The following is a 26,240-nucleotide window of genomic DNA, read 5'->3' as shown; positions in this document are numbered from 1 at the left end:
TTGTAATGATACTTTGTATAAACAGCATAATCATGAGTCTTTAAACCACAATCCCCATGGTCTAGGACTACTTGTGGGCAATAAACATTCGATGAAACTAGCACTCATGGAAGTATTTGCCTGAGGCTTCCATTCTTCCAGGACAACACAACACGACATGCAACCACATCCTATGGAGCCATGCCTGCTGCCTGTATTTTAGTCAGACCAACTGAACAGAGCTGAGCATGTAGGCTGTTTTTGTGATGGAACATCATGAGGAAAAGGATTGTCAGCCTTCCAACTGTACCTACATGATTGTGAAGGCAAAGGACCATCAGATCCCAGCCAATCCCAAGCATATCAAGAAGGTTACTCCCCCAGAGTAGAGACAGCCAACCCACCAACCTGCCCTAGACTACTGTACTCTTGGGATTATAAACACTACTGCTCATAAACACTACTGCTCAAAACCAGTGGTGTTGTATGTAGAACCAAAAACTAAAAGATGTTAGGGTGGATCACAAACTATCTGAACTATTGTCCCAAAAGCAGTCCTTTACACACAGCATACAAGCACAGGTAGTATATGTACACATGCAGAGTTTGAAGACCAACACTGCACAGATTTGCAGAGAGAATGTACAAAGAAGGCATAAACATGTTTCATACTCCCATTTTACTTTCTCATTCAGCCCCTCCTGCAATGGTGAAAACCAGTATGACAACAGCTGAAGCAGTCAACAGCATCTGTAAAACAGAATGAATGGCTGTTGCGAGAACACAAACAGCCAGGACATAATATATCATATAACAAAAAACTTGGACCAGTGCAGTAAGGGTGTTTAAACCAATGAAAGCAACCTCGTGGCTAAAAGTTTAAACATGAAGCTGTAAAACACAATACACAATATAAAATCATTGATGAGCAAAATAATAACAAAATTTTTTTATTTCTTAAAACAAGAATTTATTTATGTTTATTATAAATTTACCATAAAGTATGTAATAAGTAAAAAAATGGCATTTTTATAATAAAGTTTTATGTATACTTACCAGTAATTACTTAGCTTAGATTTTCTAACTCGACGGCAGCTTCAATTTTGAAATTAGCAGTAGCAATAGTCTTTTGTTTATGTAGGTGACTAATCCCACCCACTTTTGGGATGAGAGAGAGAAACAACTAAGCTAAGAGCTTCACTTTTGTTTATGCTCTAAAGTCTATGCGAGGGCAGGGGAGGAGGGCAGGCTCCATTCGTAATTACTGGGTAAGTACAGTATATATAAAACTTTATTTTATTATAAAAATGTCATTTTTATTTAAGCAACTTACCCAGTAATTACTTAGCAGAATCAACACTGAAGGAGGGGGTAGGGATTCATGGACATCTTGTACCCTAAACATTAATAATGATAATGAAATGAGAACAGAATAAATAGGCTTAGAATTGAAACAATGCTTGTTGTTTCTTACCTGTTGAGAGAGCTGCGCAGGTAGATACTGCCTCTGGTTGGTGCTCATCTCAACCAAGTAGCGGCATGGTGGTATAGCCAGGGTCGCCTCTACTGAAGTGACTTCGTAGCAGAGGAGTACTCCGATTGCTAACGAGGTATGAAGTAAACTTTGCAACGAAGGAATCTCTGATCATTAACAAAGCCAACAATAATATGTCCCCTGCCTAGGGTGCAGTGCAATAAAAAAAAAAAACCAGAGAAATAGTCATCTACACCACAAATAAAAAGCACATATATAAATAAATCACTACACAGAAAAAACTGTTGGGCACTCTAGGTACCTTGTAGCCTCCAGGCTCCCCATGACCTCAACACCTTGTCAAGGCAAAGAGATAGAAAAAGCAGAAGTGTTGCTTCCTACGTTCCCTTCCCGAACACTGCGCCAGCCATGGACAACGGTCCAGGTGTACTGCAGTCTTCGTACGTTGTCTCCACGTCTCGAAAATAATACATAGCAAAAACAGACCTACATTTCCAAAATGTAGTCTGTAAGATCGAAGCGAGAGAAAGACTGTGCTTAAAAACAACTGATGTAGCCACTGCTATCATGTCATGTGCTCTAACTTTTAGCACAGGCAGAACATTCTCTCCAGTTTGAGCGTGCCCTTCAAGAATCGGGTCTCTTATGATAAAAGATAGAGCGTTTTTAGACATGGGCCTGGAAGGGTTCTTAATCAAACACCAAAGATTCCTTGCTGGGCATCTAATCTTCTCTGGCACAGACTTTTCTCTTCTTCCTCTGGACCCGGATGTTCAATAAACCTTTAATAGCAAAAGAACAAGGCCATGGTTGTGAAGGATTCTAGTTTTTTGCTAAGAAGCCAAGGTTAAGGGAACAGACAGTGTCACCTTGAGAAAAACCTATCCTATTGCATGAAGTTCACTCACTCTTTTCACAGTGGCTAGAGCAACCAGAAAAATAGTCTTAGTAAGATTCCTCAATGATGATGAACTCATGGGTTTGAATCATGAGTCAGACAGCCACTTAAGGACTACGTCTAAGGACCAAGGGCATGCCTTCTCCTTGTTAACCTTGGTTGTGTCAAAAGGCTAATAAGATCTGAGAGATCCTGGTTGGAAAAAATGTCTAAACCTCTGTGTCTAAAGACTGAGCTAAGTATAGCTCTATATCCTTTTATCATAAATGAAGAAAGGCCCCTGGCGGATCTCAAGTAAAGAAGAAAGTCTGCCACTTGGGCTAAAGTGGTTTCAGAAGAAGAGATGTTATTCTTCTTACATCAAAGTCTGAACACTGCCCACTTTGCCTGGTAGACTTTGTTAGTAGAATGTCGTCTACATTTAGAAATAGCTTCTGCCGCAACTCTTGAAAAACCTTTCACTCACAAGAGTGTGGACAGTCGAAACCCTGTCAGGGCCGATATATGTCCTGATAAAACTTCCTGTAATGGGGTTGTCTGAGTAGACTTGGGATTGCTGGAAGAAGGCGTGGGAAGTCTACTAGAAGCTCTGGGAACCATTCTTTCCTCAGCCAGAAGGGAGCTACCAGTGTCATCCTGGTGCTTTGATGTGACTAGAGCTTCTTCAGTAACGCCCTCACTATCCCGAATGGAGGGAAGGCATACACATCCAGGCCTGACCAATTCTGCATCATCGCATCGGTCACCCAGGCTCAAGGGTCTGGAAATGGTGAGCAGAACAGGGGGAGATGATGGTTTCTGGGAGTCACAAACAAATCCACCACCCACAACTTCCACAGGTCAGAACATACCCGACGGTCCAGGGTCCACTCTGTCAGGAGAATTTGCTTGCGACGACTAAGTTCATCAGCCAAAACGTTGCACTTCCCCTGAATGAACTGCATTAACAGCTGGGTCCAGTTCTGATCTGCCTAAAGTAGGAGACTCCTGGCTGTCTCGCAAAGGGAGAATGAGTGTAGCCCCCTGGAGTCTTTGTCTCACAAAGGGAGAATGAGTGTCACCCCCTGGAGTCTTATATAAGCTAAGGCTGTTGTGTTGTCCACATGAATCATAACTACTTTGTTGTGGACTTCTCTTGCAAAGTGTTGCAGTCCCAAATGAATTGCTTTAGTTCCTTGATGTTTATGAGGAGATTTTTCTCCTGTTGGGACCAAACTCCCGAAACTTCCTTTTCCCTATGAGAGCTCCCAACCTAGATCTGACATGTCGGAGAAGAAGTCTAGGTCGGGGTTCACTACAGTAAGAGACTTTCCCTCCAAAAGTCTGCTTGTGGAGTTCCATCAACGTAGGTCCTCCTTTATCTCTTGCGTTATGGGGAAAATGCACATCTTGATTTATCTTGCAATCCCAACTGACTCTTAAAAAGAATTGCAGAGGCCTCATATGCAGCCTCCCCACCTCACAAACTGTTCGATCGATGACAGAGTGCCCAGGAGACTCATCCATTGAGTGGCTGAACACTTCTGTAGGGAATGGAAAAGGTTGACTTTCTTCAGACAGGCTTCTATTCTTTTGGGGGATGGAGAAGCCTGAAAATTCTGAGTCGATCTCCATCCCCAAATAAAGAATCTGTTGAGAAGGAGTCAGTTGGGATTTTTGAAGGTTCAACAGCAAACCTAGATCCTGTGTCAAAAGCAAAGTACTTTGAAGGTCCTCCATGCATCTCTCTCTCGTGGATGAACGAATCAACCAATCATCCAGGTATAGGGAAATATTCACTCCCAGCAGATGAAGCCAATTGGCTAATGGGGCAAGAACTCGGGCGAACACCTGTGGTGCTGTTGACAGGCTGAAACTTAGCACTCAAAACTGGAATACAGACAGTCCCCAGTCATCGGCGGGCTAGTTATCAGTGATCCAGTTTTACGGGGCTTGTCTAGTGACAAAAATCAGCAATTTTTGGCACCAAAAATCACCCATTTCCACTTCTCAGTGCCGATAACCAAAAATCAGCGATTTTCAGTGCTTTTCGGCAGTGATAAGTGCCGAAAATCAGCATTTTCGGTTATCGTCACGCCATCAGAACGGAACTCTCACTGATAACCGGGGACTGCCTGTACTTGATTCCCAAAAACGAATCTCAGATACTTTCTTGAGTCTTGCTGAATGGGAATGTGGAAGTATGCATCTTTCATATCGAGAGATATCATCCAGTCCCCTTGATGAATGGGTGATAGGACAGACTGAACTGTTTCCATGTGAAACTCACATCGAATACCGGTCTCCATCCTCCCATGGCTTTTGGTACTACAAAAAGCTTGTTGTAAAAGCCCTTGGACTTGATATTCTCCACCACTTCTATCACCTTCTTAAGAGACGACACTTCTTCCAAGAGGGCTAAATACTTCGTTGATCCTACGGAGTAAGGCACCAATTTGACGGGAGAGCTGGATAACGGAGGCTTCTCTTTGAAGGGAATAGAATACCCTTCCCTTAATACTTTGATCACCCATTGATCTGCCCTTTTCATTCTCCACCTTTCACAGAAAAGCTGGAGTCTGACCCCAACAGGTGCATGAAGGACTGAAAACTCACTTGGGGGTTGTAAGTTTGGTGGAGGGTCTCTTGGCCAAACGCGGGGCGAAACGTACAGAAGCTCACGGTCTTGACTGCGATCTCTGCCTGCTGCCTCGAAAGGGTTGAGGCTGAAGAGGAGGAGATGACTTGAAAGAGGCGGTGTTCCACTCTCTCGGACACTTCGTAGAATTGAGAGAGGAGGTCCTGTGTTGACTTCTAATGAAGGTGAGAAGCCACTTCTTCTACTGTTGCTTGCAGGAAAAGATGCGTACTATCCAAGGGCAAGAAGAGAAGAGCTGGTTTATGTGAAGGAGTGACACCCTTAGATACAAATGAAATCCAGAGTTCCCTCTTTTTCAAAACCCCCACAGCATAAAGGGAAGATATATCCAAAGAACAGTCTCTGACTGCTTTACTGGCGCAGGAGTGAACATTCCTCCAACCAGCAGCAATATTCTGAGGAAGATCCGAATCTCTGATCTTCTTTGCCAAGGCATCTATGGACCAATCCAGAAAACTAAAAACTTCAAACACTTTGAATATGTTCTTGAGCAAATGGTCAATCTCCAATGCAGAGAACATAGTCTTTGTCAAAGCAAAAGCCGACCTACGGGCCAAATCAACGAGACCAGAGAAGTCCCCTTGGGAGGAGGCAGCCACTCCCAAGGAGGAAGCCTCTTTGGTCGCATATGACCTATATCCCCTGGCTGAAAGACAGGAAGGTGGAATACTAAAGCATGCCTTGCCCTGGCATCTTTTCTCCGAAAGCCAGTTATCCACTTCTCCCATAGCCTTCTTAGACGAAGAAGATAAAACCACTTTAGGAAGTCTAGACAAATCCCCAGTTAGGTCACTCATCATAAATGAGGAAGCCAGAGAAGAAAGGACTGCCGGAGCGAAGAAATCTGGAAAATTATCCTGTAAATAATTCAGTAAGGCATCATAAGCCGACAGGGTGGAGTCCTGTCCTAAATCTTCCTCTTCCAGTGAGACTGGGGACAGTGAGGGATCTTCAGACGCTACTGAGGAAGAAGTCGACTTCTTAAGAATACCCAAAATATTGTCTAACCGCTTCTGCAGCAGTGCCAAGGAAGGGTCCAAACTGGGAGTTGATGAAGCACAAGTCAAATGAGGAGACAAAGAAAACAGGCTTTTCAATAAAGAAGTCAGCAAAACAGGAGCAGACACTCAACCATGGGAGAGTGAGTTGGCGTCGAAGGGTTCTCGGGCACCAAGGGGTGTGTGTGTGTGCTACTGGGCACTCAGCTACTATTGAATGCTCGGTCGCTACTTGGAGCTCAGCTGTCAATGGGCGCTCAGCCACCAATGAGTGCTCGGCTGCCAAAGGGGGTTCCTCAGTCCCAGATGGCCACTCAAAAGATGACCGTGAACTATCATGAAGAGGATCCCCGTTGGCTGAAGAACTAGTACGTTTGCTGGACACTGATGATGGTCTGGGAGCTACAGGCTGAGAAAAACGTTCAGGACTGTCCCACTGCTGCACGAAGGCTGCGGGCTACCAGATCGTTCCTTGAACCTCTTGCCGTACGACTGAGGGGACTGGTCCCCTGAGAGGCACGCACCTTTTCAACGGACGAGATTCATCCAAGAATCTCCACTAGCACTCATGAGAAGGGCTAGAATCCCCCGAACTGGACAAGAGATGATGCACACTAGGTACGCCTTTCCAACAGCTGCCTTTTGTTGACACCCAGGAAAACAGGTGCAACTGAGGGGAGCAACTACCCATGGACAGACCTCATCGACCTCCCTTGGGCCTCCTGTATGCCTCCTCCTGGGGCTGGGGGAGTATGTCAGTACCTTTGCCTAGGAGCATTGGTGGGACAGGTAGCTACCTCCTCCACAAACACATCACTTAAGCACTTTGCACTGAATCTGTCCATGGGGACACACATTGAATCACCCAACTGTGCCCCTGTATTAGCAAGAAAACCCAACTTCTTATAAAATTTTGATACAACTCGGCATAGCAATCTGGGTCGGGAGCGAGGGAACCAGGAGCGGAGATCGGTGGTGCAGGAGGAGGGCTGGAAGTAGGAGGAGTCACTTTAGAAGGAAAAGGAAGAGAAGGAATATTAACCTCACTAGATTCCTGAGTAACGTCTAGAGTTGCTAATTTAATCTCAGCTCTAGCAGCTGCTTTTCTCTTACAATCCCTTTCTAACTTGGATAGGTGGGAAGCTAAAGTCTTCCATTTCCTTTCGTCCCATTCACAGCACTCCTCACAAGTCAAGTCAATTGAACAAATTTGTCTCTGCATGTTGTACATAAAGTGTGTGAATTGTAACATGTCTTGGTCATGCAAGTATTGCAGCCTATGCTGCAATACCTAATACTCGATGCACAAGAGTCTGACATAGTTACTAGCTAACAGAGACAAAAAAATAATTAAATCTCCTAAGAGAACAATAGTCAAACTCAGGAAAAAACAATATATATGTCAGTTAAACAATACAAATCCGAAGGCTACCAAGCTGAAAATACATCACCAAAAGGTAAGAATCTCAAGCCAAAAACCAAAATCGAGCTGCTTTCTTAACACTGTGTTGCTGTTAAGCTGACAGAAACAAAAGTGAAGCTCTTGGCTTAGTTGTTTCTCTCTCTCTCTCTCTCACCCCAAAAGTGGGCAGGGTTAGTCACCTACATAAACAAAAGACTATCACTACCGCGAATTTCAAAATTGAAGCTGCTGTCAAGTTAGGAACTCTTAGCTAAGTAACTAACTGGATAAGTTACTCATATAAAAATATAATTTACTAATCCAATCTGATAGTGAAAGACAGCAGAGTTTTATTTTACAGGCAATGATATGAAAAAGAGTCTTATTTGGAAAGATTACTCTTTGCTTGAGCAAATAAATTTTTTTTGTTTCAAAAATACCAACTGATTATGACAAAGCCATAGGTTTATATTATATGCAGTGGCTCTCAGAGTGTCAGTAATACTCTGACCTTCTCTGGATTCTACAATTTGTGTGGCTTTGTCCTGTCTATAGATACATCTATTATATGCTACTTTGTCTTGGCCAAGTTATGATAAACAAAAATTTCCAAGATGGGTTATACTTGAAAGTAAATAAAATACCATGGCAACACTTTGAATAATTGCTTTAAACTACATTTGAGACAATTCCTTCATTTGTTTGTAAACTTCCAAGGTGTAGCCATGGTGTAGCTCTGAAAAAATTCGCAAGGCAATTATCACTCAAAACAACTTCAGCCAGTAGGCATACAACCTCATGACCCAAAGATGGAAGAAGATATGATGGAATGGGTAGTGAAAAGCATGCACATGCTAGGCCATCTACCGAGATCTTTTCTTAAAGTCTAGTAATCCTTCAGACAGTAACTCAACATTCCCCTCATATATCTTCAAATGAACAAATCTGTAAACAATGCAATTTATGAAACTTCCTAAAATGATCAATTTGGTTCTCTAGTACTCAAATGAAAATCTTACTGTAAAGACAAAATTTAATACACTGTATAAGCACTTGCGATTGTCAGAATATGGCAATCCTGAGTGTCTATATGTTTATAGTAGTACTAAGATACTGCTAGACAAACAAATCAAAACTAAGATCATTGTTCTTCTATCCCTGACAAACTGAACAAACAATGAACACAGAACAATAAAGGATATTATACCATCATGCTTCACAACCCAGTCAAGAACTCTAACTGCATGTAAATCAAAGACGTTTTGATTCAACAAAAGCTAAAGAAAAAAAAACAGTGATGGATTAGTACCAGCAAGTGAGTAGGCAGTGCCCCACCACTTACCTCCCTGCCACCAATTAACCACCTTATTAACAAGCTCCAACAATTGTTTCCAGCTCATGTAAAAGGTGATGGTTTGTATTCTAATAGGAACAAATATAAAAAGGCATTGGCAAGTTTAAAAGATGATTTGCAAACCTTCAACCTAAGCCTGATTTGTGTGCCCAAATCAGTATAAGAAAAGCTATCATACAAAATAAATTACTGAATAAAAGATGAACCTTACCTGTTGATAAAGTCTGGAAGCTTATTTACATCCTTACTTTACTCATTCTAAAGTCTGATTATTGTACCTGAAAGTGAAAATAACACTTTATTGGCAATTTGTTTGTTTCAATACATACCCCTCAATTCTAAATATCCCTAACATGCATACATGTGTGTGTTGCGCAATCACGCTTCATCCAAGACACCATTCCTGAATAGCAATGTAAAGAAGATAGCCTGCTGGCTTGTTGGTACAAGAAAGGAAGCAATCTCACTTGTGTCTCTCCTTGCAGTCATCAAGGCCTCTTAATCTCCTGAATACATATGGATTTAAGTGTTCCTTTTCCCATATTTCAAACTTTTCTCCTTTTCTGCACTTGTACTTAAAGATCAATGGTTATGTGAAATCATTTCATTATTATTAACACATTTCAGATATTTCACATATTTCAGTATACTTTATCAATGATGCTTAGTGTTCTGTGATCAACTGTACTTCGCCAAATGGTTTCCCCTTGTTGGAGAAAATTCATTGTGCTATTATTGCGATAATTTTCATTTACCATGCCTAAACAACTTTACATGTAACAACATATATTATTAAAATATCTTCACTGTTCCAGATGGTAGGCTTTCATGGAATAAGGTTTTTCATCAGTGCGGTAACTTGTGCTATCTGGTACTCTGCTATTACCCTAAGTTTTTCATCTCTCCTGTATGTTTCTTATTTAGTTATTTCTTTGCCTCCATGTCTGAGTCAGTTCATGCTTTTTTTTTACTCTCAACTTTGTTTTTATAAACCAGACACCCAAATCACTGTGTCTGCACAAATATTCATCACACATTCTGCATAACACAATCATTATCATCATATATGAAATATTATTTTGCCATATATGATGATTTTGGATTTTACCCGTTAATACATCATCATCACCTCCATCATGTAACACAAGGGACTATGTGAAATTCCTCTTATGTCCTTCCTGTGCTTCATTTCCACAAATCCCCACTCACCTCAGTCTCCCATCTCATAATTCTTATCCAAGTATGTCTGGACCTTCCATCTTCTCTAGTGCCAAGAGAGGCATAGTTGACAAGATAATGTACTATTTCCACCAGAGCAGTGCAAAAAACATGAACAAGCCATCTCCATCTCCCCTTCGTCATTATTTTATCCACATATGAAACTTACTTTCCCCGTTGGTTAACATTTCAATGCTGAGTCCCCATAAATCATGGAGGGTTATAATTGGTCATCAGCCTGTAGTCACTGTCAGAGCATATTTTCCATGCACTTATATATAGCCTGCTGGAAATGGTATATCTTTTCACAGTATAAATCTGTAGTTTATTAACATTAATTAACTACGGCACTAAATCAACCTTTTATAAGAATTGTAATTTTTTTTCTGTTACAGTTGGAATTTATTACATTTCTCAGATAGAATATACAGTAATCCCTCAATCAACTGCACTACAGTATGCTCATAACCACAATAATTTTCAAGTGCCAATAAAAGCCCACACTGTGTGGATGGATTTGAAGAGCAAAGATCAAAGCATCCAAATACTGTAGAAGCACAAAAAACACCTCTGCCAAGCCATACAAATTATCTCATCAAAGTATGTACAATGATTAACTCAATGAGGAAGTTGTATGTTGATGGGCTTATTGGTGAGAAATGGGAGGGGAAGAATGGGGTGATTGTATATGTTTTTCAATTAACAGTCTAGAGTGAATTATACAGTATGTATACTAGTACAGTGCATATGGTTAATTTATAATTCAACTGTGTACCATCTTGACTGCGTTACTGTACAGTACAGTACGTACATGGAAAATGGTAACTGAAGAGAAAGTAAATAAAGGGATAGTCTAGCAAGCATGTCATGTGATAGCACTACGCTTGTATTGTCCACTGCCATTCACCATTACAGTCTGTATTTTTTTTTTTTTTACTTTCTTCTTATACTTGCACATACACAGCATCATTTTGCATACATACGTACATTACACAATACAGTACCTTCTGATATCTTCTGTTTGATGATAGTAACATGATCATAAATAGGTGGTCTGAGTTGGCTAGGTTACTGTGATGAAGTTCCTGAGTGAGACATTTTGCTTGCTAAAGTTCCATGTTCTTGTTATTCTGTGTACAATATATATCAGTAATAAGACAACATGAATCATTGTTATTTCTTTGGATTCAGTATAAAGTAAAATTAAGATTATAGGGTAGCCTACTAGCCTAGCCTTGGCTAGCCTAGTCACTATTCCTAAGGTCACAATTTGAACCTATAAGAACAAATAATCCAGAGGTTACTGCATTTTCATTACAGTTGCACAATAAATAGCAATATTCACTCCCTAACCTTGTCTTCTTCCATGTTGTTTACAAGTGAAGTCATTCACTGGTGGATTTAATTCACATTACTAATAGTAAAAATGATTTCAGACACAGTAACCACTTGCGGAAGAGTGATTGATACGATTTGTAACATTCCAATTAGATAACAATCATAGTTAAGCAATTACTCAAGATTCAATAATCTGTCTCTTTTTTTTTATTCCTAGAGTTCTATGGCTGGCCTGTTCCTGTTGGTGACATAACCAAAGTCAGTGAGTAGCTGGCTCTCTTCAACCTTAATATCTTCATTCAGCAATTTTTTTCTGGTGAATGGATCTGCCCAGACTTCAGTCTTAATCTTCAACCACAGATCCTCTGAGTGAGTATAACAAAATTCAGTCTTTAGTCCCATGGTACCTGAGTGAACTGTAAAATACTGTACTCCAGGCTCCACCCTCTTGTTTCCTTGTTGTTCAGTGCCAAAATGAGCATCTGGAGCAACAGCCCAGGCTCAGCACAAGACATGGGCCTATTTCCCATTCACTCATGGCAGTCTGATGGAGCAGATTTACCCATGCATTTGTCATGCTGAAGCCTGTTCAAGCACAGCTTTGCCCAGTCACTATCTAAACCTACTTCAACCAACCCTCCCTCCCAATTTGGCCACTCTGCCTACTGCCCAACCTATCAGCTGCCTATACACTCTGACCCTTCTAGCTGTCTGCTGCATCGCCTGGATTGCCAGCATTCTGCCACTCTTTGCCTGTTTAACATCAGTGCCCACCCTTCCCGCTACTTGTGACACCTACCCATTCCCACCTTGCTTGCTGTTCAGATGTCTGTTCTCTGTCTGCTTTGCCTATTTCCCAGCCTATTAGCTCATCATCTGCTTTCACATTGCACAATCTTCCCATTCCTCACTTGCTTGGCCTGATTCCCACTTTCTTCCCCTGCTTGGGCACTCTTCACCTGCCTCAATCAATGCCTGGCCTACCTGTTCATGTCCTAACTAGGCCTCTGGCAAGACTGACTCTGGCTAGCCACATGATGTTTCTATGAATAACTCCTTTTCCTCCCCACCAATGCAGTCAACCTCTGCAAGAACAAAGAAGCCCCAGTGAACCAAGATGACTGTGATCACTGATTTGACTGGGTAGAAAAGACCAGCTCACTGTGATCACTGCTTTGAGTGTTGACTGGGTAGAAAAGACCAGCTCATTGTTTTGGGAGGGCATCTGCACAGCCATGATTCCATTAGAAAGTTGATGGTACTGCTTCAACATTTCTCATGTCAGTTACTAGCAGGATGGTGAGTCAGGGGAACTTCACAGGCCTGCTATGGTGGTTGTAATTAATAACTTCATTCACAGTTGATGTCACAAACAGATGTTGACTTGGTTCCAACTGAGCCACTATGCAGACTTATTTCCAACTGAACCACTATGATGACATATTTTCTACTCAACAGTGATCACTGCAGCCTTGATACTACAGCAACACACCTATATGCCCACAGTTTTGACATTGCACCTTTACAGAATATGGAACCTGATGCTCAACAATGGAGCAGGCTCTGTAGGCAATAATGAAAGTTCCTTGTTGAATTAGAGCTTAAGGAAGGTAACCAAACAGAATATCTTAAAGCAGTAATCCAAAGCACAATTAACATTATTTGAGTAAAGAAAATTACCACTTCATGAATTATGTCTATATTATTATCTTTGGAAATGGCTGACATCAAAGCAGAAAGGCAATAGTACTCCAAATACTGTAGTAGAACACATATGAAGCATAAAGCCTTAATATCATCAGCTCTTTGGAAACAGGAAGCCTTATCAACAAAGCCTAGCTTCTGGCAATATATATGACTTATATTTCAAGTGTCCTAAAAAAAAACCATGGGATCAAGATAAATATACCATACTTTTTGTGAGTCTTTTATATGAACACTGTACTACAAACTTCATATTCATTTTCATAAAAAAAGTTTATGGCAAGTGTTTTTTAGTTAGGAAAGCATAAATTAGTAAAATACAAGGATGTACCCTCACTTGGCATAGAGCAACATGGCCTGCTTATTGGGGCCTACACCATCCTCTTAACCTATCCTAGGATGCTCTAAATTATCATGAACTATGTAAGACCTCGGGCACCATAAATCACACAAAACACCATTTACTTAAATACCTTGGTTATTTGTCATCCTCTTTGTAGCCACTCCCATAGGAATAGGTAGCTTCAGGTCTCCCCACGACCTAACCTGACACTTAAGATTATGGTTTCCCTTTGAGATCCCCATTGCTGTCAAACACAGAGGATGTAATGGGTTAGCCAAACATATCTGTAGGAAATTAATGTCAAATTCACCTATATCAAACAGAAAACTATGAAAAACTTTAGCACTGTATATATAACATTTAAAGAAACTTATTTCCTCCAAAACTGTTGTTTTGAGAACATGTACAATACACCTCAAATAAATAGTTTTTCTTAAATATACAGTCTTTTCTGTATAAAGGACACCTATAACTGTATAGACAGTATACTTTGTGAAAGACTGCAATGAAGCAATTTTATTCTTAAAGGACTGTTTTAGAAATGTTATTACCTAAATTGGCAAGAAAACGCTGATAAAAAAAATTCTAGAAACAAACATCCTATGGAAGAAAAACATAAAAGGATTCACGTAACTGGCTGAGTAATGAAAAATATGACAAATCCATAGTCTTGAGTTAAAGATACACATAATTATGAAAAGGTAGACACTGGAATTAATGCATCTTGAAGAACTCCAAATTAATATGGCAACATGAGTAAGCAGAGTTATAATTTGTGCATCCAACCAATATATCAAAAACTACATATATACTGTACATCAAGCTTGATACTGTATAGAAGCAAGTCTTATTTATACAGTATCTAATTATAAATTTCAATTTCACCCATCTATATGTAAGCACGGCCAAAAAACAATGGAGTAGGCAAGCCGAGAAAGGGTGGGCATCATTCTCCATGCCTACCTACATTATTCTTTTCATTTTCTTAGTCGCAAACAGCCATCTGCATATATGCAGTGGGATAACTCCACATATGAAAAGAGGAGGTTTGTATCCCTGTAGGAACAACAATTGTTTACGCAAGCAATGATAGTAAAATAAAATATACAAACTACAAGCTAGGCTATGCATTTAGAAAAATATGTGCTTCATATTCTTGTCAAGAAATTTATATGAGTGTTCTGTGTTGCCTTGAGCAGACAAGCTGAAAGCAAGCTCCTTGTAGACAGAAAAAATTACTATCCTTATGGTCAGAAAGAAAAATGAGCATGGGATAATAATAAAATTCAAAAGAAAAAGAACAAAGACAAATTAGTGAAAAGAATATTGAAAATGAAAATGTAGCAATATGGTGAGTAGATAATACAGGTAATGTTGATAATGTCACTATAGTTGTGTTTGTAACACAGAAGATGAAACCTGGACAGACTGCGAAGTCTGGAACCAGTGGTACCAAATGCAATATAATAAAGCAGCAGAAATGGTCTTCAAGTGATAACAACAAAAAGGATAACGTCATCTTTAGACAGACCAGTGTGCATGAGTGGGTTACATATCAACATCCGGTGAAAAAGCTAATGAGGTTGCAGAGTAACTGACTAGAAAGAAAAAGCTAATGAACAGAAAAAAGCATCAGACTGTCAGTATTATGTGGAATTCCAGTACACTGTACTAAGCAGGCAAAAGATGAACATGCAAGAGTTTTCCAGCACAACAAAGTTACTGGCTGCTAAATGCAAGATCATGAAGAAAAGTGAAGAAATAACATTTAAACTAATAAAAAAGGCCCCAAACATCAGAAGAAGAAGAGAAAATCAGAGAATACTGTATTTAAAATATAAGGAAACCATGTCTCAAAGAACTGGTAAAAGTTTAAAATCATTTAAAAAAATGGTTGCTGTAATACAAGTAAATCTATAACCAAACAGGAGGAGGAATATGTGGTCATAAGCCATTTGTACCCAATGCTCTTATATCAGAAACCGTGTACCCAGTAAATACTGCAATGTTTATGCCATACCATTTAATAAGATCCTTCAAAATCCAGAAATTTGGACATGAGCAGGGCAAATATAACAGACAACCTATATGCCCATAATGTGAGAGAGATTACAACTTAAAGAACTGCAATGCAGACTGACTGATTGATTTATAGATTTTACGCATACATGCCAAGCACTGGGGCAACTATGGCCATTAAGCGCTTAAAATCAAACATTTATTTAGCTAAAATCCATTAAAACTATGAATTAAGATGAAAAATTTACCAAAAAATATATAGTCTTTAATAAGAATTAAATACATTTGTAAAGTCTGATAAGTTAAATTCTGAAATAAAAGTTAATTTTCTTTAACAACAACATTGGTTTACTGATATCACAATTACTATCAAGTATCTCACTTATGGACCTGCCATAGAATGTGGTAGCTCTCCTTTCATGGGTAAAAACTGGGAAATCAGTTAATAAATGCTCTACTGTTGAAACTTCTTGACAGGAAATGCAGATTTGGGCCTGTCTCCCTTCTCCACCTTTGCATTAACTATCTAGGCGTAGCATGCGTATCTCCTATACGTAGTCAATTTGCCATGGTCCATACATAACAGGACACAGATCATACCAGAAATACAAAGGTGAAGCGTCTAAAAAAAATAAAGAGTTTACTTTTTTAACACTGGATGTGTGAAACAAAACAACTGAAATATGAAACCACAGAAAAACATTAGATTATGCTAATAGGTAGTACCAAATTATATCCCAAAATCATTAATTCCATCCAAAGAGAAGCAAAGAAAAATATGGATTAAAGGAGCTATGATGCAACATAGACATAGGAAAAAAAACCCACTTTAATACAGACCAACAAGACTATTTATTAAGATGGACCACAGGGTAAAAAAAAAAAAATAGAGGCTTACCCAGTAAGACATTTAAGAATAGGCTGCACATGAAGGCTGGGTTAAACAACAGAACAGTTAGCCTGTGACACAGAACAGGTTGTGCATGAATGGAATGGAATGGAATAAAGAATTTAGGCCAAAGGCCAAGTGCTGCGACCTATGAAGTGATCCAACACCAAAAGAGAAATTGAGAGTAAAAAGGTTTTAGAGGTGTAACAGGAGGAAAACATCACAACTGCATTATGAAACAATTGTTAGGAGAGGGTGGAGGTAAGACGGAAGAAAGAGAATATGAATGGAGGTACAGTAAAAGGAAGGAAAGGGGTTGCAGCTAGGGGTCAAAGAGAGGCTGCAAAGAACCTTAAGTAATGCCTAGAGTGCATCTCACTGAAAGCACTACCCCTATGGGTAGTTAAGTAAGAAAACTATGACCTGAAACTGACGAGTATGAGGGGTCCACTAAATGGGCCTCCATAATTAAACTGATGATGGTACGCCTAAGGTACCAGCCTAGCTAGCCTATAAGGGTTGCAACGACGCGATTGATCAAGTTATGAGCATAAGGTAAAAGGTAAATTAGACCTGTCCCGGGTTTCCCTGCCAACGGGCTGATTTAACCGGTACCTGACCAGGTTGCCCTATCTTAACTGGTCTACCACGATAGGCTTGGGGAGTAGCACAAAGAATTACCTAAAGTATTCTACTTATATTTCTTACTGTACCCTACCTTTTAACATATAAATGAAGATTAGCTTATACTCACATAGTTTATTTGCTTAGCTATTGCAATCATTCAGGGATAACGGTGTATTGACAAACGGCAGATATTCTGCCAGGTCTCTTTGGCAACGGGCAATTTGACAGCTAGGCGATAAACAGAGTAGGTGTTTGTTGTCGTTTTCTCGATATGATATTCTTCTTCCTGATTCTCTCGATCCTTTGCATTCACCCAGCTAACACTACTAAAATTATTAAAAACTTAAGATCTCTCAAATAATCGGAAGATTTTTAATTTTCACTCCTACTTAAGTAAATACTTCTAAGTATTACTGATTTTCCTGATTTTCAACAAACCCGGTTTCCGAAAAACCTTAATGTTTTGCCTCTTGCCGATTAATAATTCTATATAGATAGCATCGTTTTTCATCATAGTTATTAGCAGATTTCGTGTTTTGTCCTAGTCCCCTCTTATCCTCACGCGTCCTCTAGTAACTAGCATTACAAAGTAATATTTTATTTTGTTGTTAATCTACTAGCAGTCCCTTTAACCCAGCTTGTTCTAATTTGGTCCACAGGAAAGGCATCTTCTCAAGATAACTTTTACTCTATGGATAGCATCCTTCTCGAGTCTTGATCCCCACCCCTACCCAGGCAAACAGGATTTTGAACCCATATTGTTTGTCAAATGGAATTTCAGTTTTTTGTCGGGATGTTTAAAGGTTTCTGGGACAATGTTCTGGCCCCTTGCTTGCATTTAGTCCCTTGCAAGTGAATGCATGCTTAAGACTGCCCTCTTCATTGCATACCGGTCATATTTATAAATTAAATTTCATAATAAGTCAAAATGCTGGTCTCGGGATCGATTCCAGAGATCCTCCCCATGCTACCAACACCATTCAATATTTTACTACACTTACAGACCGTATTTGGACAAGACCCCGTGCTGTTATGGGCCAGTTTAATCTAAACCAACCAACCGAAGACCATTATCCAAAGTGTTTTATTTGTACTAATTGATCTACTTCATTATATACTTCTTTACTTCTTCATTTCTTGTATCTTTCCTAATAATTTTTTGTCTACTCTTTGTTTATTGTCTTCTTTGTCTCCCCTTTCTGTGATTTATTAACATACCTACTCAAATCTATCCACAGACCCGGCATTTTCCTTACTATTCCTTCATCTTCAGGTTGCGTTACTTTATGGAACATTATTTCCGTGTTTTCTAACCTGTTAAACATGGGCTGCATACCAGATTCTAAAGTTAGTCCATAATGGATGCACAATCATTGTTCAAACATTCCTCATAGCATTCTATATTGCAGTTCCTCTGTATCTCTTAAATCTTTATTTGATATCACTCTAGGTTTCAATGTTTGCAAAGCGTTTTGGACCACTATATTAAACACGCGCTCAACCTTTGGATTCCTTTTATGTGTGCTGTAGTCCTTTGATCCATTAGCCTTGTATTCTACCATTCTTCACGATACTTTTGATTCCTTCATGCTACTCATTGAGCTACTTTACTGCAGAGGATTGTATGTTAAATGTTAATTTCTTGAGCTCCTTTTGGCCATGGCAGCTGTTCATTGCAATTTTACTGAATCTTTTAAGAGTGGTGAGCAAGAGATGGTCTGTTAATACTAGGGATCCTGTTGCTACCTTTTATGGATTGTTACAGATTTTATTATCGATTAGAGTGCGAGATTAATATTTGTACCATTGACAGAGGATCTGAAGCTACAGAGGGAAATGATGGAGTCTTATTGGAAAGTCATTTTGAGAAATAAGGATAAGGAACTTTATGAGAGAAGTGAAACTTGCTTTCTTTAAAACAAAACGGGAGGCCTGGCTGCATAAAAATTCGCTAACGTTAGAGAAGGAGGGAATTCTAACAAGCGAGTAGTAGATGCGTTAGTTTATCCAAGTTAGGCGAAGAATAAAAGGAAAAGGGGAACATGAGTGTTTAAATGTCACGTGCTTTATAAAGAAGTTGTCACATGTTTTAGAAAGAAGTTGACCCAAGTTTTGGAAAGTTGCAGATAATATTCTACTGGTTGAAAATAGCACTACAACTGCTGTAATGATCTGAAAAGCGGCTTGAATCTTGCTTAGATTTTTTTACATTAAAAGATTTTGAAAATATTTTTCATTGTGATGTTTGACTTCACTATTCGAGTAATGGGACTGGTTAAATTGGGTGTAATAAATGCTTAATTTGAATATCTACCGTCATCTTCCAATATACATGTATGAAAATTTTTTTACAATGCTTCCTTGAAATAAATAAAATATAAGTTTGGTACATTTTTCTTAAAGTAATTCATCTGTACATTCGGCCTACTGATAACTATACATAACTTAGAAAGATGAAGACCTAGTTTGTAATTATGCTGAGTGGAGATCTGGACGGAGAGCAAATTGAGAGAGGCAGACAAACAGACAACCAGGAGCTCAAATTTACATATACATCCATTTTCAGAGAAAAATTGAAATGAATCTATTTCCTTCATCTTGCTCGTATGAACTTAAAGAAACATCAACTTTTTTTGCACAATTTTGTTGCCTCAATAACATTTTTATTCCCTTTTTGAGTAAACGTTATCGAGCCAAGCTAAGTTTTCTCTTAGCTTCCAATACTCACGATATTGATATTCATTTTAATCCGCCATTTAAGGGTTGGGGTCGGGGGGGAGGGAGTGTTGGAGGCCTTACTATGTCTTGCCTGGGGAGATCCAAGTGCTGGTGGATAATACGCAGCTTCTAATTAACATTAACTCCAGTTTCAGATCACATGTACAACATTTTAATGAGGTAATTGAGACAATCGGGGGAAATTTTTCCGTGATGTCTATTCCACGTAGAAACAGGTCCATTTCATGAGAACTTTCATTTTCGGTTCCCTCAACCACAGACTGGCTTTCATGGCGGCTTCATGTCAGACCCCAAAGCAAACTGCTCTCTCTCTCTCTCTCTCTCTCTCTCTCTCTCTCTCTCTCTCTCTCTCTCTCTCTCTCTCTCTCTCAGCCACCTCCAGGCGCCATTGGCCCTCAGACCAGCATCAGCAATCTGGGAGAGCTTACTATTTGCCTCTTTGAGCCCTGGGCCTCACTCAAATAGCGTCCATGTATTTTTCTGAGCAATAGCGGTTAATAATTCATTTCAAAGAGTTCTTCATGACTGTTCGGTGATGTTTTGTTTTCCATAACACTTCATTTCATACTTGTGTCACTTAATGCCTTATCTTCAATATTCCTTCACAACCTGGCCAATGAATGTATTATTTTCGATAAACTTTTATAATCATGTCAGTTACTGCATTTTTTGATAACCATAATTACGAGGTCTTTTACTTGTTTTCAATGGCCTTCTATATCCATGGCCCTTAATGATTTCTTTGTAATAGGCTCATAATTATGTCTGCTTAAGATCCTTAATAACATTGTCAATTAATTATTTATAGTTAATAGCTCCAATAATGGTGATGGTTAAATCCTTTTCATTAGGCCCCAGAACAGTGTCGATTAGTCATTTATTTCTGATTAAATTTTAATTGGCATCCATTCCCGTGCTGACTGGCGTTCCTTTAACAGGTTTTTACGTTTCAGAATGGCCTGAACATATTAGTCCTTCACTTCGCTGTTAAAATCTTAAAAACAAGATTTTTCTGGTAGTATGGCTTCCTTCTCATTCTGCCACTCATTGTGAAAGTTTCAGGAAGTTATACCTGGGTTACATAAAAAAAAGTGCGGTTTCTACTAACCAAAGACGACCATTGACGAGAATCTTTTTTTCTGTAAAGCAAAATAGACTGCATGTTTGGTGATGGCTATGCGCATATGAATGCATCAACAGTAATTTTGATTTTGACTCGATTTCACTCTATGAATTAACCTTCATTTTTATAGCCATGTACCTGTCCTTCATGAGGGAGTTAGAAAGAAAATAGAGAGAAAATCACTGAAATGTCAAGGCAATGTGCGACTTGCTTGGTGCACAACTAAACTTAATTAAACAGTGACGAGGACAAGATTTAAAAATGAGTGCAACCCGTCTTACGCTACGAATAAAGGAGAGGGGACAGAGATCGCCACTCGAATGCTTATGCTTACCATGCATTTGCTTCGTCCGTTAGAGGGTGATCACGAACTCAAACAACTTCATGTGACTTGTTCTATTGGTAGTTGTAATATTAGCATGATGAGTATCAGAGCGAGTGGATGGTCTTAACTGAAAATAGTTATTTTGATTTGAATCTGTGGTGTTTCTCTTTCAAATGTGTTTGAACGCATAAAATTATCGGAGTTCGAAGCTGCGAAAGTGGACAGCATCCAGTGCCATTTGAGCCGTTTATCTGTAAATAAAAAGTAAAACTAGTATGATAGGGAGAGAGAGAGAGAGAGAGAGAGAGAGAGAGAGAGAGAGAGAGAGAGAGAGAGAGAGAGAGAGGGGTGAACAAGGAACATGAAAATCTGAAGCTTTATCATGGAGGTGGAGGAGTTCATTGTAAAAAAAAAACCCATCCGAGAACGTTAAAGACACCATGATTAGAAAAGGTGACAGTGTTTTGCTGGCATCAACGAGAACACGATTAACCTTGCTAAGAGGTAACTGGAGCTGGCTGCATTTGACCTTAAAATGCCGATTGGCAAGGTCTGACTGACGTCAATTGACAGTGAATTAATATTTGAGAACTAATGGGAGGAACAGACCAAGTCTTTCCATAAGTAAGCTTATATACGAAGCCAAGTTTCCTTTCTGTTAAATAAGAGAAAATTATATTAGTGTTATGTATTGCGTGTCAGGTTTTGCTGCAAGACAGGCAACGCACATTCTGAGTAATTAGTCTATAAACTACGTTTCCTGAACGACAGATTATTTGAAATAAGCGAATGCATATTTACTTGACCCAAGCAAAAACTGGAGTATTGTCTGTTGTCTGCACAACGTGTTTGATTTAGGCCAAAGTTAATTTTTTCATTGTTTTGTGGTTTCTGAATACACGAATTAAAGACTACGAATACAATGATGATGAGAAAAAGTAATTATTATGACTGTCTTTGAATTATAAACACCGACAAAATGTCTTGCATCAGATCCAGTCATGATGTATTTTTTATTCTAGAAATGATAACAAAATTAGCGCATTTGACAATGTGCTTTCATCTTTCGTAAAAATCATTTCATAATAAGTTGTAAGGGAAGCGAAAATCAAATTCATTCAGCTCATGTTAGTGTGACGCGATGAAGAACTAGCTGTTTACTTATTCTGATAGTCAGACAGAAGATTCTTACGAATCGTCTACGCGTCAGCCTTGTTAGAACATTTTTTTGAGCTTCAACTGATCACAAATTTTGGTATTATTGTAAGTCAGCCATTATTTGCGTTGTGTTCTTATTTTCATCAGATGGTTCCTCTTTTTACGTTTTCGATGTGGACTTACGCTCCTGGGACGGCCTTTCATATATATATATATATATATATATATATATATATATATATATATATATATATATATATATATATATATATATATATATATATATATATATATATATATATACATATATATATATATATATATATATATATATATATATATATATATATACACACACATCACGAAGGAAGTAATTTTAGTGGACTCTTTTTACTTATAACGGGTTTGTCTTGGAATGAGGTGTTTTGTTTTAAATGTTTTTACTTCATAAAGAGCTGTTGCCATTGCATATCTCCATAAATTATTATTAATGTTCCCAAATTATATTTTATAGCCTTGAAAATGCAACTTGGAATTCGTCGCGAAACGTCGGCATTGAAAATAAACTGTTAGAGGATGAGGATGCCTTTCCCTATTACCTCCTTCGTGATGTATACTTCTGAGCCTCAGCTCCGGCCCATATATATATATATATATATATATATATATATATATATATATATATATATATATATATATATATATATATATATATATATATATATATATATATATATATATATATATATATAAAATACATACATATGAAAGTTACCATGTAATTGCGACTTAGGCTAACCTTACATCTATCTCTCTCTCTCTCTCTCTCTCTCTCTCTCTCTCTCTCTCTCTCTCTCTCTCTCTCTCTCTCATAAGATAGTGATGTCCAGGGAAGATCATTTCAGTTCATTGAAGGTCTTTCCATCTGAAGAAAACGCCCAATAAAAGCAAACTCTGAGACCAATAGGCTCCCTACTATTACTGTTGCTACTCATGTTTGTATTTTTATATGTTGCGTGATCCGGCTATCTTATATACGGAGCCAACAAAGCCGTAAGAAAAAACACAACGATCAAACATTCATATGAAGTAAATACGACCTTAATTAAAAAGATGAAAATATCTGTTTAGAGTCCTCGACCCGTTTTACAACACATTGAATTATCTAGAATTCCAAACTTTCACGCCTTCCTTAAGATTACATCCGAGCAAGTATTAACAACTTAGTCATTAATAAGATGAATTCTTAAGACAAAATGATAAATGGCCTTAAAACGGAATCCTAAAACTGAAGAAATTCGTAAATTATATTGCATGTAACCTTCATACCTAATATAGAGTCTAGTAATTACTTTATGCCCGCAAAGAAATAAATGACAATGCTCCCTCACTCTTCCTCAGCAATAACTGGAATTTAATCTTAAAGTACTTTTGACATTTTTATGTAAACAATGCGTTTTCCAAGTGCTTTATTTAATCTTTAAACGCCAACGTCAACTCTGCATCACTTGAAAGCAGCAGACCATAACATAAGTGAACCAGGTAAAAATAATTTCTTTATCTCTCCATTTTATGGTTCTTTTATCACTTCAGCCTCGCTGTCATAAAAAGCGGTTCTCACATTTTTACGATCATTGTCGAGTCAATAATCGAAGAGATTTGCTTTAACTGAACTGTGATGACCTTGTTTCAAGACGTATTTTTTGCTAATTCCAGTGGACTGAATGACAGTCATTATAGGTGTTTTATTTTTTTCTCTCTTTTTTTATGGAGAGAGATATATACTATTTTATCAGTATGTTTTATAGAAATATAGTTTTGTACAATAGCAGAATACTTTTCTAGTTATTAGTATTTGCTTGATTTGGGACGGCACATGTTCTGATTTTTAGCAGTCTGATTGATTCTAAACGTAGGATAAGGTTTAGCACGCTTTCAGACACGTTTTAATACGTATAAGTATCCCGGTTACTTTCAATTTAACCATGGATTTGATCACTACATATTGCTGTTTGTGGTACTAAAGGTATTCTCTTCAACAAAGAGGCCTAGTACTAAGGTACTTTGTTAGAAAGTGTAAATAAACTCTCAGGATTAGCGAGATCCGTTACCTGCCCCGCTTTCATTTTTATTGGTCACGCATTTCCACCCATCAAAGAATTCAATCCATATGAATAATTTCGGGGCCGAAAATAGTGATTCTGAGATGAAGTTCTGGTTTTAACCTCGGATAACTTCGAAGAATCTAGACACAGAACTTTTAAGTTTGTAAACACAATAAGACCGTGATATGAGAATGAAAGTTCAAGGCCATGCCTATGTAAAAAAAAAAAAAAAAAAAGCACTTCCGTTCTGCAGAAGAAACCTGAATAGATTGTTTCCAGGTTTTCTTTAGTTTTCGAGTCCTTGTGTCAAGCGATATCTGACTGCTAAGTAGTTTAAGTCTTGTGAGTATTTCATGGTAAACTGATAATAATAATTGTTATGTTTCCCACAGGAAACGAAACTTAGGTACATTTTTTAAGACTTAACACCTATGTAAAATATAAGGGTGTAGTTTTCTCATTATATTTTTCGTATAATTCTTAAATGTTCGTGAGTTATTTATTATCATTATATCCATAATGTATATACATTCTTTCAGAATGAGTCTAGAAAGCTTCTTAGCGTGGAATACCTTAGTGCATAAATGTGTAAGGAGCAGAGGAGGTGGAAAAATAAAAATAGTTCTGTAAGTAAATGATATAAAAATAATTAACCAAATAAATAGAAAAGGTCAAATTAACAAGAGACATAGAAAAGATAGAATAACATTAAGCAAAAGTAAATGTGCTTGAGTGCACTCAGAGCTCGAGCCCGTTACATGACTGAAAGACGGGGAAGCTGAGTTCCAAACTACCCAGTTATTTACACACTTTCACCTGTCCGAGGTTCGGCCGTGAATGAACCTGATGCCCTGAAGATATTATACATCTAAGGAAAAACACGTGGCCGTACTGTTGCTTATGAACACTGGTAAAGAAGGAAAATATACATAGTTTTCCCTGACCGATTCTGAGTTTCTGATACTACACATAATGTTTTTATTAAAATTTGTTTGTGCACGTATGAAAACTGCAACAGAATGAGGTTACGTTTGTTGTTGGAAAGGACGCGCTCAAGAGCAAACGTCCGCGATTTTCCTTGCAGTGTTTTGTGAGTTATTTTCAATTCTGGTTGCAAGAGCAACCAGTGTCACCAGGTGTAGGCCTAACAGAACAAACAGAAAGGATTTTATAAAGTTGTAAGTACAAGATGAAGTTTGAGCATGACATAAGTCGACACTTCTTTAACATTATTTTTTTAATATGTCAATCATTTGTTGGTTCGGTCGAGAATGATTAAAGAATTATACAAACAGTAATGTGTCAAACAGCATGTGAAAGTCCCCGTTCAGAATCAACTCATTCACTCTGGTCATTCACACGAGGAAAACAAGCAGCGCTTTAGTCAAATTTCTAACCGTTGTCAACAGCCTCAGACTCATTATAATTCTATCATGAACGTTCTTACCCCCGGACCTATCAACTTTTGGTTAATATAAAAATACTAAATAATCAGAAAGGTATAATTATTATATTTATCATTATATAAATATACATTGCGGGAATTACAATTATCTACAGTACATCTGTGCTGCTTCTGGTAAGCAATGAAGATTTTAACAAATCATATAGTACACTCAGCATACTTCGTGAAGTAAGTTGTAAATTATATACTGTATACAGAAACGTGGTAGTGAGTATTCACCTTCTCTTTAAGAAATTAAAGACTGCTTGTCCCATTACTCTTGAATGTAAAAAATGGGAAAGATTTAATAGCGATGATAAGTTAATACTTTCTATGGTTGTTGCAGAGGCATTTTCGAGCACGAAACGTTTTCTTTGGTCACACATTTTTGTACAAACTGATGTTCGTCTTCTGACACTATAAAAGTAAGACGTGGTGAATACA

General features: G+C 38.2%; 2 protein-coding genes and 1 long non-coding RNA gene across 7 annotated transcripts in view; 1 reads left to right on the top strand and 2 right to left on the bottom strand.

The window, feature by feature from the left end:
- LOC136845766 (uncharacterized) overlaps nucleotides 1-17,189 on the bottom strand; it is a 20,737-nt gene extending 3,548 nt beyond the window's left edge. Inside the window, exons 1-4 of one of the 5 annotated variants that reach the window (XM_067116017.1) lie at nucleotides 17,030-17,189; nucleotides 13,498-13,611; nucleotides 10,987-11,112; nucleotides 8,976-9,042 (exon numbers count right to left, since the gene is read on the bottom strand). The gene's annotated coding sequence lies outside the window, so the exon portion shown is untranslated. Of the gene's footprint in view, nucleotides 1-8,975; nucleotides 9,043-10,986; nucleotides 11,113-13,497; nucleotides 13,652-17,029 lie in introns of all 5 variants that reach the window. The other 4 variants (XM_067116016.1, XM_067116014.1, XM_067116018.1 and 1 more) reach the window with 4 other exon arrangements.
- Nucleotides 11,160-26,240, top strand: part of LOC136845770 (uncharacterized) — a 23,583-nt gene continuing 8,502 nt past the window's right edge. The window contains exon 1 of the long non-coding RNA XR_010855251.1: nucleotides 11,160-11,689. This is a non-coding gene — a long non-coding RNA (uncharacterized lncRNA). The remainder of the gene's footprint in view (nucleotides 11,690-26,240) is intronic.
- LOC136845762 (uncharacterized) overlaps nucleotides 25,841-26,240 on the bottom strand; it is a 1,272-nt gene continuing 872 nt past the window's right edge. The window contains exon 1 of the mRNA XM_067116009.1: nucleotides 25,841-26,240. This exon is cut by the window's right edge and continues 872 nt beyond it. The gene's annotated coding sequence lies outside the window, so the exon portion shown is untranslated.

The sequence above is a fragment of the Macrobrachium rosenbergii genome, chromosome 14 (assembly GCF_040412425.1).
Source record: "Macrobrachium rosenbergii isolate ZJJX-2024 chromosome 14, ASM4041242v1, whole genome shotgun sequence".
NCBI lineage: Eukaryota > Metazoa > Arthropoda > Malacostraca > Decapoda > Palaemonidae > Macrobrachium > Macrobrachium rosenbergii.
The sequence above is the reverse complement of the archived record's forward strand: the minus strand, read 5'-3'. Positions and strand labels throughout refer to the sequence as shown.